The following is a 10,977-nucleotide window of genomic DNA, read 5'->3' on the forward strand; positions in this document are numbered from 1 at the left end:
GGGAGCCGTTAAAACACGCAGAGGGGGAAATTTTTAGCTGTTTCCCATGAGGGATAGAGGAGGAGGAGGTGACGTTAAAGGAATTGTAAAAGCTGGTAGACCAAGAGGGTATGTCGTGCGTGAAAAAAATTAGATCGTTTTTGAGCCCCCCATATCGTCCATTGTAAAACTGATCGACAAAAAGGGAATCGGGGAAATATTCAATGGTGTTATGCTTGAAACGTTTTGTTGCAGCTTTAGACAGGTTAGAAGGGTAGATGATTTTGTAGCAATTAATTCCAGACTTAATTCGAGCGGTGACCATGTTGGGAAATTGTGGAGGAGGAGGGTGGTGGGGAAAAGGGAAGGGTGTTACTAGGACGGTGGTGGTGAGGAGAAGTATGAGGGCAAGAAGGGGGCACGTAATCCAGACATCGGGTGAAGGAACCTGAGTTATTGTGGAGACAGGAAAGTGAGGCGATTAGGGATAGGTTGTTACTTCAGAACAGGGCTGATTCAACAAGGTAGTACTGAAGATGGAGTGGTGTAAGAGGAAAATCACTGTACTTATCATCCTGAGATATAAACCACATAAAGCACAGCATCACAATAGGTATCAAAGACATTGTACGCCCAGAATCTCAACAGTCTAATATTAGATACTTATCTCCTAAGTATCGGCAGCATTATGGGCAAAAAGCACAGGGTGGAACATAATTTCACTAGCAAAACCCAAAGTATGCCAGAACCTCAAAATCATAAAACACAATTTAGAGGTAGCCAGAACAGGGTCTGAAAATCAAACTACCAGAAATACATTTCCTAGCACCACAAATACACAATGGGGCCTGGCGCCCTACAAACCACCAGGAACCCCTAGTCAGCTGGCCAACCCAAAGGGGCTCAAATGCCCTGTGTCCAGAATGTTGGGGCTGCTGCCAATACAGCGAAAGACCAGCGTGCGTACTTGCGCAAACCTAAACGTTGCAACTGGCACTAAGTGCTGCACAGCTGTGAAGAAATGGTGCAAGGAGTGCATCTCACTCCTACCTCAGACAGAACTACCTCCAAAAGCCCTAAGAGTCTAGAGGACTGTACTGCACGGCGTTGGCCCGTTTTACCCATTTTGCAGTGATGTGCATGTGCCAAATGTAGGTGGTTTCCCTACAGATCGTTGTAGTTTGCTCGAGTGATGGGGCAAGGTGTGGAGTTACTCTCAGAGCCCACAATCCATAGTTGGGGTCAGAAAGAGACTGGGTGGATCGCTTTTACTCTTGCTTTGGTCTTGATACCCCCCTCTTAGTGCAGAGTCTTGGAAATAGTCCCTGCTGGGATCTGGTTCAATTCAACTCCCCAGGTGATTCCCAGGACCAGGGGTGTTTCCATTATATTCCCAGAGGCTCTCACCTTAATGCTGCGTTTGTACAATCTTGTCTTCAGGTGCCTCCAGTGGTGCTCTGTCGGACCTCCGAGTAGGGGTCTCTAGAGTTAGTTTTCCAGGGGCCCCAAGTCAAGGGGCCTCGCCAGTTTTGTTCCTTGACCCCGATCAGGTCACCGGTGTTTCTGCTTTCCTTCTCTCCGCAGGGTGTCAGAGGCAAGCACGGCTCAGCTCAGCGGAGTGGGGCCAGCTGCTTCGGGTCCTCCCTGGGGACTCGTCTATTTTACGGGCTCCGTAGTCCCCGGGTGACGGCTCCAGCGCAGGAGGCTGGAGATGTGCCGGGGATCCAGCACCGAGCGCGGTGCAGGCAGCCCTTTCACTTCGCTCTATGCTTGCAACAAGTTTGCATGCAAAATGGCGGCCGCCATCTTGCGCCCTTCCATAGAACCGCTTTTCACTGATTCGGGGCTTGCTGTAGAGAAGTTAAATCCAGGAGGGCCTTACTGCTTTCTTAGTATGCTGTTGCTGGCACTTACAAATCGCAGAAACTGACCGTCAGAAAGGACATCGTTTCTTCTGTTTGTCAAAAAATTTGTTCTTCGGCGATTTTACTGAAACAATCCCCAGTGCAGGTGAACCCTGGCGCAGCAGTTGTCGACAGCCTCCTGCTCCGGTGTGCAGCTCTTCCCTCCTGCAGGTACCGAATCTGGACAGCACACTGTGCTCTGCCGTGCCAGCTCGAGGGCTGCTGCCGATGCCTATGACAGGCGTACCATGCCAAATTCTAAACAAGTGACCTTTTTGAACTCAACAGCCACCAGCGTGGCATGGTAACAAGTGCCAAACATTACCTCCTCCCGAAATGATGTCGGAGATCGGCAGATCAGCAGGAATGAAGCTCCGTGCACCTCCCTCCACCTCACATTCAAACCCCCGGCAAAATGGCGCGTTGGTGAGATCGATGAAGGGGAGAGAGAATCGGGGACGCACACAGCAGGTCTTGCCGGGGATCTTTCAGTAGCGCAAAACAATCCCCGAGAGGTCTGGGGGAATGTCCGAGGGACGTGGCGCGTCGTACCCCCCGGGACAGGAAGGAGCCCGGTGATGGTGCCAGGGGCACTGTGCATGAGTGGGGCACGGACGCTGCAGCATGAGCGCTACCAGTAGTACCGGCGAGGACTCGGCCTTCCAGGAGTCCGACTCTCCGCTGTGCCGGGGGGCGCAGGAGCCAGCCCCCGAGGAGGAAGAGGAGGTTTGCGAGGCCGACTCGTGGGAGGAGGAAGGCTTTGGCTCCTCGTCCCCCGTAAAATCGCCTCCGGACTATTTCCTGACCGCCGTCTCATCGCCCGTCAAGTCTCCCGGCCGTTACTTCATGGACGGTTCCCCGATCTGCTTCATGAGTGGTGGGCGCAGATGTTGCCGCCACCACAAGGGAGCTCCCATCAGAGGACAAGTCTGTGTCGCTGGTGTCAGCTCCTGTCCCTGTCGTGGAGCTCCCCTCGCCCTCAGTCCCACTGGTGAATTCCGAGTCTGTAGTCTCGCCCTCCAGGGCCATGTGGGTGTGGGATGCAGCTCCCTCGTGCTCCGGTGCCACTACTCCTCCGCCTGATGATGCTAATGCACACAAGAACAGGGAGAGCACAAAAAAGGGGGGTACAACAGAAGAAAGACATGTTGAGTGCATGGATTACCGCTACCGTTGGCGGACACGACAGACCCAGAAGCCCCCTGCACAACGCTGCGCTCTTGGGCTCCACTGTTGAATTCCTGGGAAATGGCCTACAAGGCTATGGACGACATCTGCACACATAGATGACACAGGGGCATGAATTGCTGTACTTGGCAATCTACAGAGGTGTGCTGGGGTGCCACATGGCCTGCCTTACGGAGGGGCCTTGCCTACAGAACTTGCCCTGGCCTAGGGAAACCCACAGCCCTCCTCCCCCACCCAGACAACTGCACTGCATGCAAAGTCAGCAGAATGAGAGTGTACTCACCCCCTTGTGTCTGCTGTGATGCCCTCAAGCGCCCATCCAACTCCGGGTAGGCCACCGCCAGGATCCTGAACATCAGGGGGGTCATGGTGTGACGGGCACCCCTCCCACGTTGGGAGGCCATCCCCAGCTGAGCCTCTGCCGTCTTCTTGCTCCAGCGGCGAATGTCCTCCCATCTTTTCCGGCAGTGGGTGCTCCATCTGTGGTAGACCCACAGGGTCCGGACGTCCTTGGTGATGGCACACCAAATATCTTTCTTCTGGTGGGCACTGACCTACATGAAATGTACAGGGGAAGAAGAGAAGTCATTACCAACTGCACCGTCAAAGTGATTGGCCCCCATCCCTACCCTTGCCATGTGGCACATGCATTCACCGTCTTTCATGCACGCAGCACTCTGCCCCCTTCCTTCTTACATCCAGCCCTCTCCACACAGGCATAGCCCATACAACATGCTCCCTGTGTACTTACCTGTTTGTCTGGAGCACCGTAGAGTAGCGTGTACTGGGGGAGGACCCCATCCACGAGCTTCTCCAACTCCTCCGATGTGAAGGCAGGGGCCCTTTCCCCAGACACACGAGCCATTGTCTCTTCCAGACCGAGGTCACTGCAGCACTTGCAGCGTAGGTCCTCTCCTGTCGAAGATCAGGTATCAAGTGATTGAACAGATAGAAAATGGCGGTCACGTCCGCGGCGGTGCGTACCGTCACCGCCGGCGTACATCGTCATTGGCTCCTGGGACCCATAGGGTCCAATGTTAACTAATGCAGCATTGCGCCGCGGTCTTCGACCGCCTACCGCGACGGTGTACAACACCAGCGCAGTTACCTCACATCCCATTGTCCCACTTTACAGGTCAGGCAGCTGCCATTTCAGGGGCCCACATGGCTTCATTTTCAACTGCGTCACACATACCTAGGCCTAGACTCAACACACATACAGGCCACCTTTTGTGTATGATTGGTGTTCTGGGTAAACTGTGGGTACGTACCTCTGAGTTGTTTGACTCTGTGCTCGCTGTTGTCCTTCATAGGCACCGTCCGCTGGGACATGTCAGGAGATGGCGGCATCCTCCGGTGTACCGACCGCTGGTGGTCTTGTCAACAATGGAGGAGCGACATTTGATAATCACCTACAGGCTTGACCGTGCCACAATCCAGGAACTGGGTACCCAGTTGGAGCCAGACCTGATGTCAGCAATCCGCCATCCCACAGGAATCCCCCCTCAAGTGCAGGTGCTGTCAGTGCTCCATTTCCTTGCAAGTGGGTCATTTCAAACAACTGTGGCCATGGCATCAGGGATGTCCCAGCCTATGTTTTCCAACGTATTGTCCAGAGTGTTGTCTGTTCTTCTGAAACACATGTGGAGCTACATAATTTTCCCTCAGGTGGAGGATTTGCCTACAGTGAAAGGTGATTTCTATGCCCTGGGACATATCTCCAACATAATAGGTGCCATTGATGGGACCCATGTGGCTTTGGTCCCCCTCCACAGGAGTGAACAGGTGTAAAGAAACCGGAATAGTTATCATTCTATGAATGTACAGATGGTATGTTTGGCAGACCAGTACATCTCCCATGTGAATGCCATGTTCCTTGGCTCAGTGCATGACGCCTACTTCCTACGGAATAGCAGCATCCCTTATGTGATGGGTCAACTCCAGAGGCACTGTGTGTGGCTATTAGGTGAGCACCTGGAAGCTAGTCAGGGGAATGGTTGTCTGGGTCTGGGGTTATCCCTCTAGGTTAGTGCGTGTCTAACAGTTGTCCCTCGCCATTTGCAGGTAACTCTGGTTACCCCAACCTGTCATGGCTACTGACCCCAGTGAGGCATCCCAGGACAAGGGCAGAGGAACGCTACAATGAGGCCCATGGGCGAACTAGGAAGTTGATCGAGCGGACCTTCGGCCTCCTGAAGGCCAGGTTCAGGTGCCTCCATATGACAGATGGATCCCTATTCTACTCACCAAAGAAGGTGTGCCAGATCATTGTGGCCTGCTGTATGCTTCACAACTTGGCTTTGCGACGCCAGGTGCCTTTTCTGCAGGAGGATGGCCCAGATGGCAGTGTTCTTGCAGCTGTGGAGCCTGTGGACAGTGATGAGGAGGAAGCAGAGGAAGAAGACATGCAGAACAGGGACTCAGTGATCCTGCAATATTTCCAGTGAGACACAGGTAGGAATGCAAACCTGCCTACTACATGTACTTTGACACTACTACTTCTCTCCTGTCTGTCGTTTTCACCCAGTGTATGGTCACTGAGTTGTCACTTTCCCTTACGATTTCACAGATGTGGGTCCCACTGTGTGACATCTGCTTAGATTCCTTATGGACTAGAGCTGTGTGACATAGGTATGTTGACATTACTATTTAAAAAACATTTTGTCACTGTAATTGCTATTACACTATTTCGAAATCACAGACAGACTCCAGATCGTTTTGTGCTTTAGGTGTGTTTATTTAAATGCTCAATATTGGAGGGGGTAGTGAAATGATGAAGGGTGATGGTGGAGGAATGTCCATGGCAGAGTCCAGTCTATTAGTCTCACAGTTGCATTGCCCATATGGGCATAGGAAGTGGAGCTGGGGCAGTTTAATTATGGACAGGGTGACAAAGTGGGACAGTAGGATGACAATCAGGGTGGTCTCATTTCTTGGCGGGGGTCTTGGCATCGTTCTCTGTCTTTGTCCTGGATCTCAGGGACCGTTTGCGGGGTGGTTCTCCCTCTGCAGGGGGTGGGGTGCTGGTGTGGTGGTCCTGTGGCGGGGCGTACTGTCCACTAGCGCCGGCGGAGGTGGTGGGCAGTTCATCGTCCATGCTAGTGTCAGGGGCCCCTTGTAGTGCCACAGTGTCCCTCCTGATGTTGAGTAGTTCCTTCAGCACCCCTACGATGGTGCCCAGGGTGGAGCTGATGGTTCTGAGTTCCTCCCTGAAGCCCATATACTGTTCCTCCTGCATGCGCTGGGTCTCCTGAAACTTGGCCAGTACCGTTGCCATCGTCTCCTGGGAGTGGTGGTAGGCTCCCATGATGGAGGAGAGGGCCTTGTGGAGAGTGGGTTCCCTTGGCCTGTCCGCCCACTGTTGCACAGCAGTCCTCCCAGTTCCTCTGTGTTCCTGGGCCCCGTCCCCTTGACCGTGTGCCCACTACCACTTCCTCCAGGTCCCTGTTGTTGTTGGGGTGGTGGGTTATCCTGGGTTCCCTGTAGTGGTGGACACACACCTGATTGACGTGTCCTGGGGACGGAGGTATGGGCCCGCTGGGTGGGTGCTGTGCTGGTGTTTCCAGAGGGGGGAAGGTCTGTGGTGGCCTGTGCCTGTGTGAGGGGAACCGACTGTCCAGAGGTCCCCGATGGTCCGGCTGGTCATCTAGATCCAGTTGGACAGAGGTGCTGTCATCACTGTGGGCCTCTTCTGTTGGTGGTGTGGACATGTGTGGACCCTCCTGTCCGGTGACGTTGGGTAGGGGTCCTGCAGGGGTATAAAAGGATGTTTATTAAATCTGTGTGTGTAATGGTGTGCAATGGGTGGGTGACCGTGTACCCCAGTGCTAGCATTCCTGTGTGGGAGCTTGTGTGATGATGGTTTAGGGGGGTGTATGGGTATGTGCAGTTGGCATACTTTGGTGATGGGTGTCCATGCTTTGATGTTGCAAGCAGGGCTTGGTGTTGGGATGTGTGGTTTGTGATGTTGGGACATATGTGAGGAGTTGGGGTGCTGGGAGTGAGGGTGGGGGTATGTGATAGCATGCAGGTAGGGTGGGGGATGTAATAGTAAAGCTTTGACTTACCAGAGTCCATTCCTCCACCTACTCCTGCGAGGCCCTCATGATGCAGAATCGCCAAGACCTGCTCCTCCCATGTTGTTAGTTGTGTAAGAGGAGGTGGGGGTCCGCCGCCAGTCCGCTGAACCGCCAGGTTGTGTCTTGAGACCACGGAACGCACCTTCCCCCGTAGGTCGTTCCACCTCTTCCTGATGTCCTCCCGATTTCTTGGGTGTTGTTCCACTGCGTTGACCCTGTCCACTATTCTTCGCCATAGCTCCATCTTCCTAGCTATGGAGGTGTGCTGCACCTGTGCTCTGAATAGCTGTGGCTCTACCTGGACGATTTCCTCCACCATGACCCTGAGCTCCTCCTCCGAGAACCTGGGGTGTCTTTGCCGTGCTGTGGGGTGGTGTAGGTGATGTGTTGGGTGGAGTGTGTGCTGATAAGTGTGGTGATATGTAGTGGTGTGTTGTGTGAGGTGCGTGGAAGTTGTGTGGGTGATGGTGTTGTGTGCCTGTGGATGCTTGGTAGTAGTTTGTAGTGTCTCTCTCTGGCCGTCAGTCACAATTGTGGTCGTAGGGGTTTGAGGGTGATGTGGGTGTGTGTTTTATATTGTATTGGGTGTGTGGGAGTGGTGTGTGTATGTGTATCAGGTGTGTGTATTTTGAATTGTCCAATGTGGTTGTGTTTTGTAAATGTGTGTGTATTTTGCGCGGTGGTGTGTACCGCCAATGGAATACCGCGGTTGAAAGACCGCCGCGTGGATTCGTGGGTCGTGATAGTGTGGGCGTATTTCTGTTGGCGTGACGGTGGAGGTTTTGTTTTCACCAGTTTATCACTGACCTTTGTTGTGGCGGACTTGTGTGGGTGTCTGACTTTTGGCGGATTCCGAGATGTGGGTCATAATAGCTGTGGCGGAATTCCGCGGCCGCGGCGGTGTGTTGGCGGTCTTCTGCACGGCAGTAAGCGCCTTTTACCGCCAATGTTGTAATGACCGCCTAAGTCTTTCATGATTCATTGTATTTATATTTTTGCATAATGATTGCTGTGATTCTCACAATTTTTCTTTCCCATCCTGATAATAACATTGTATTTAAATATATATATATAGAAAAAAAGTGTGATTTAACTCTGTTTATTTATACATAAGACAGTGTTTATGGCTATATTTTTTCTTTTTCTTGGTTAAGGTCAAGAGGACAAATGATTGAACTTTCCTCTCCTGGATACCTTCTTGGGATTCCTTCTTCTTCCACTTTGTTGACGAGATGTTCTTCGTCCTGGTTCGGAGGTTTCATTGTTTTTTCTGGACCTGAGGTTTATTTTGTGTGACACTTTTGGCATCAGTGCATTAACTGTGTCTATGTGCAAAGAAACAGGAAGAGACATTTATTCATGAAGGGTTTATAGGGCTGGTCTCTGATTGTTCATGTGTTATGGTGGGTTCATGGGATTTGTACTTCTTATAAACAGTCTTTCTTATTGGCTGCTGAAATTTATTAAAGCATAGAAAGAGAAGCATAATCCTAGCCTCGTGTCCTTAACCCCTTCTGTGCTGAGGATGTAATGGTTACGTCCCGCAGCACAGTGCTCATGTGCCGAGGACGTACCATTACGTCCTGGGCACTGAGTTCAGAGAGAGCGGTAGCGCTCCCTCTGTGGGCTTCCTTCCCACCCCCCCCAAGGCAGGGATGGAAGGGGAAGCCCTTCCCCTTCCTCCCCCGACCCCCTCTGACCTCCCCCCAGTGACGTCTGATGACATCAGCGCGCAAATGCGCGTTGACCTCATCAGAGGCCACATCCCATGAGCTTCCAGCGTGATCGGAAGAGAAATACAAAGCTTTTCTCTTCCAATCATGTGATGGGGCCCTGAGAGGCTTCAAAGGGAAGGAAAGGAATTTCCTTCCCTTTGAAGTCTCCCAGAGCATTTAAAAAGCCGGATTGTAAAGCGATCCGGCTTTTGAAATGCCCACTAGACACCAGGGATTTATTTTTTATTTGAAATTGGCATAAGGGGAGCGACCCTTTGGGCAAGGGTCGCTCCCCAGGGGGGCAATATTTTTCAAGGCCTTTTCTGCCCCCACTGGGGGCAGATCGGCCTGTTGTTATTAGGCTGATCTGCCCACAGGGGGCGCAGAAGCCTCTAGGCTCCAGGGATAAAAAAACATTTTTTTGTTTTTTTTTGTTTTGTTTTTTAGAGGTGGGGAGCGACCCCTAAGCCAAGGCCCGCTCCCCTGGGGGGCACATTGTATTTAGACTATTTCTGCGCCCCTAGGGGGTAGATCAGCCAATTTTTGTTAGGCCAATCTGCCCACAAGGGGGGCAGAAACCACTAGGCACTGGGGATCTTTTTTTTTGCGCCAATGTCACGCAAGGGGAGAGACCCCTTAGGCAAGGAGGGTGGAGGGGACAGGGCTGTAAAGAAATGGCTCCCTGTTGCAGTTACCCCCCACTTTTTGCCTGATACTGATGCTGACTTGACTGAGAAGAGTGCTGGGACCCTGCTAACCAGGCCCCAGCACCAGTGTTCCTTCACCTAAAATGTACCATTGTATCCACAATTGGCACACCCTGGCATTCAGATAAGTCCCTTGTAACTGGTACTTCTAGTACCAAGGGCCCTGATGCCAAGGAAGGTCTCTAAGGGCTGCAGCATGTCTTATGCCACCCTAGAGACCCCTCACTCAGCACAGACACACTGCTTACAAGCCTGTGTGTGCTAGTGAGAACAAAATGAGTAAGTCGACATGGCACTCCCCTCAGGGTGCCATGCCAGCCTCTCACTGCCTATGCAGTATAGGTAAGACACCCCTCTAGCAGGCCTTACAGCCCTAAGGCAGGGTGCACTATACCATAGGTGAGGGTACCAGTGCATGAGCATGGTACCCCTACAGTGTCTAAACAAAACCTTAGACATTGTAAGTGCAGGGTAGCCATAAGAGTATATGGTCTGGGAGCCTGTCAAACACGAACTCCACAGCACCATAATGGCTACACTGAAAACTGGGAAGTTTGGTATCAAACTTCTCAGCACAATAAATGCACACTGATGCCAGTGTACATTTTATTGTAAAATACACCCCAGAGGGCACCTTAGAGGTGCCCCCTGAAACTTAACCGACTATCTGTGTAGGCTGACTAGTTTTAGCAGCCTGCCACAAACCGAGACATGTTGCTGGCCCCATGGGGAGAGTGCCTTTGTCACTCTGAGGCCAGTAACAAAGCCTGCACTGGGTGGGGATGCTAACACCTCCCCCAGGCAGGAATTGTCACACCTGGCGGTGAGCCTCAAAGGCTCACCTCCTTTGTGCCAACCCAGCAGGACACTCCAGCTAGTGGAGTTGCCCGCCCCCTCCGGCCAGGCCCCACTTTTGGCGGCAAGGCCGGAGAAAATAATGAGAAAAACAAGGAGGAGTCACTGGCCAGTCAGGACAGCCCCTAAGGTGTCCTGAGCTGAAGTGACTCTAACTTTTAGAAATCCTCCATCTTGCAGATGGAGGATTCCCCCAATAGGGTTAGGATTGTGACCCCCTCCCCTTGGGAGGAGGCACAAAGAGGGTGTACCCACCCTCAGGGCTAGTAGCCATTGGCTACTAACCCCCCAGACCTAAACACGCCCTTAAATTTAGTATTTAAGGGCTACCCTGAACCCTAGAAAATTAGATTCCTGCAACTACAAGAAGAAGGACTGCCTAGCTGAAAAACCCCTGCAGAGGAAGACCAGAAGACGACAACTGCCTTGGCTCCAGAAACTCACCGGCCTGTCTCCTGCCTTCCAAAGATCCTGCTCCAGCGACGCCTTCCAAAGGGACCAGCGACCTCGACATCCTCTGAGGACTGCCCCTGCTTCGAAAAGACAAGAA

The sequence above is a fragment of the Pleurodeles waltl genome, chromosome 4_2 (assembly GCF_031143425.1).
Source record: "Pleurodeles waltl isolate 20211129_DDA chromosome 4_2, aPleWal1.hap1.20221129, whole genome shotgun sequence".
NCBI classification, from domain to species: domain Eukaryota; kingdom Metazoa; phylum Chordata; class Amphibia; order Caudata; family Salamandridae; genus Pleurodeles; species Pleurodeles waltl.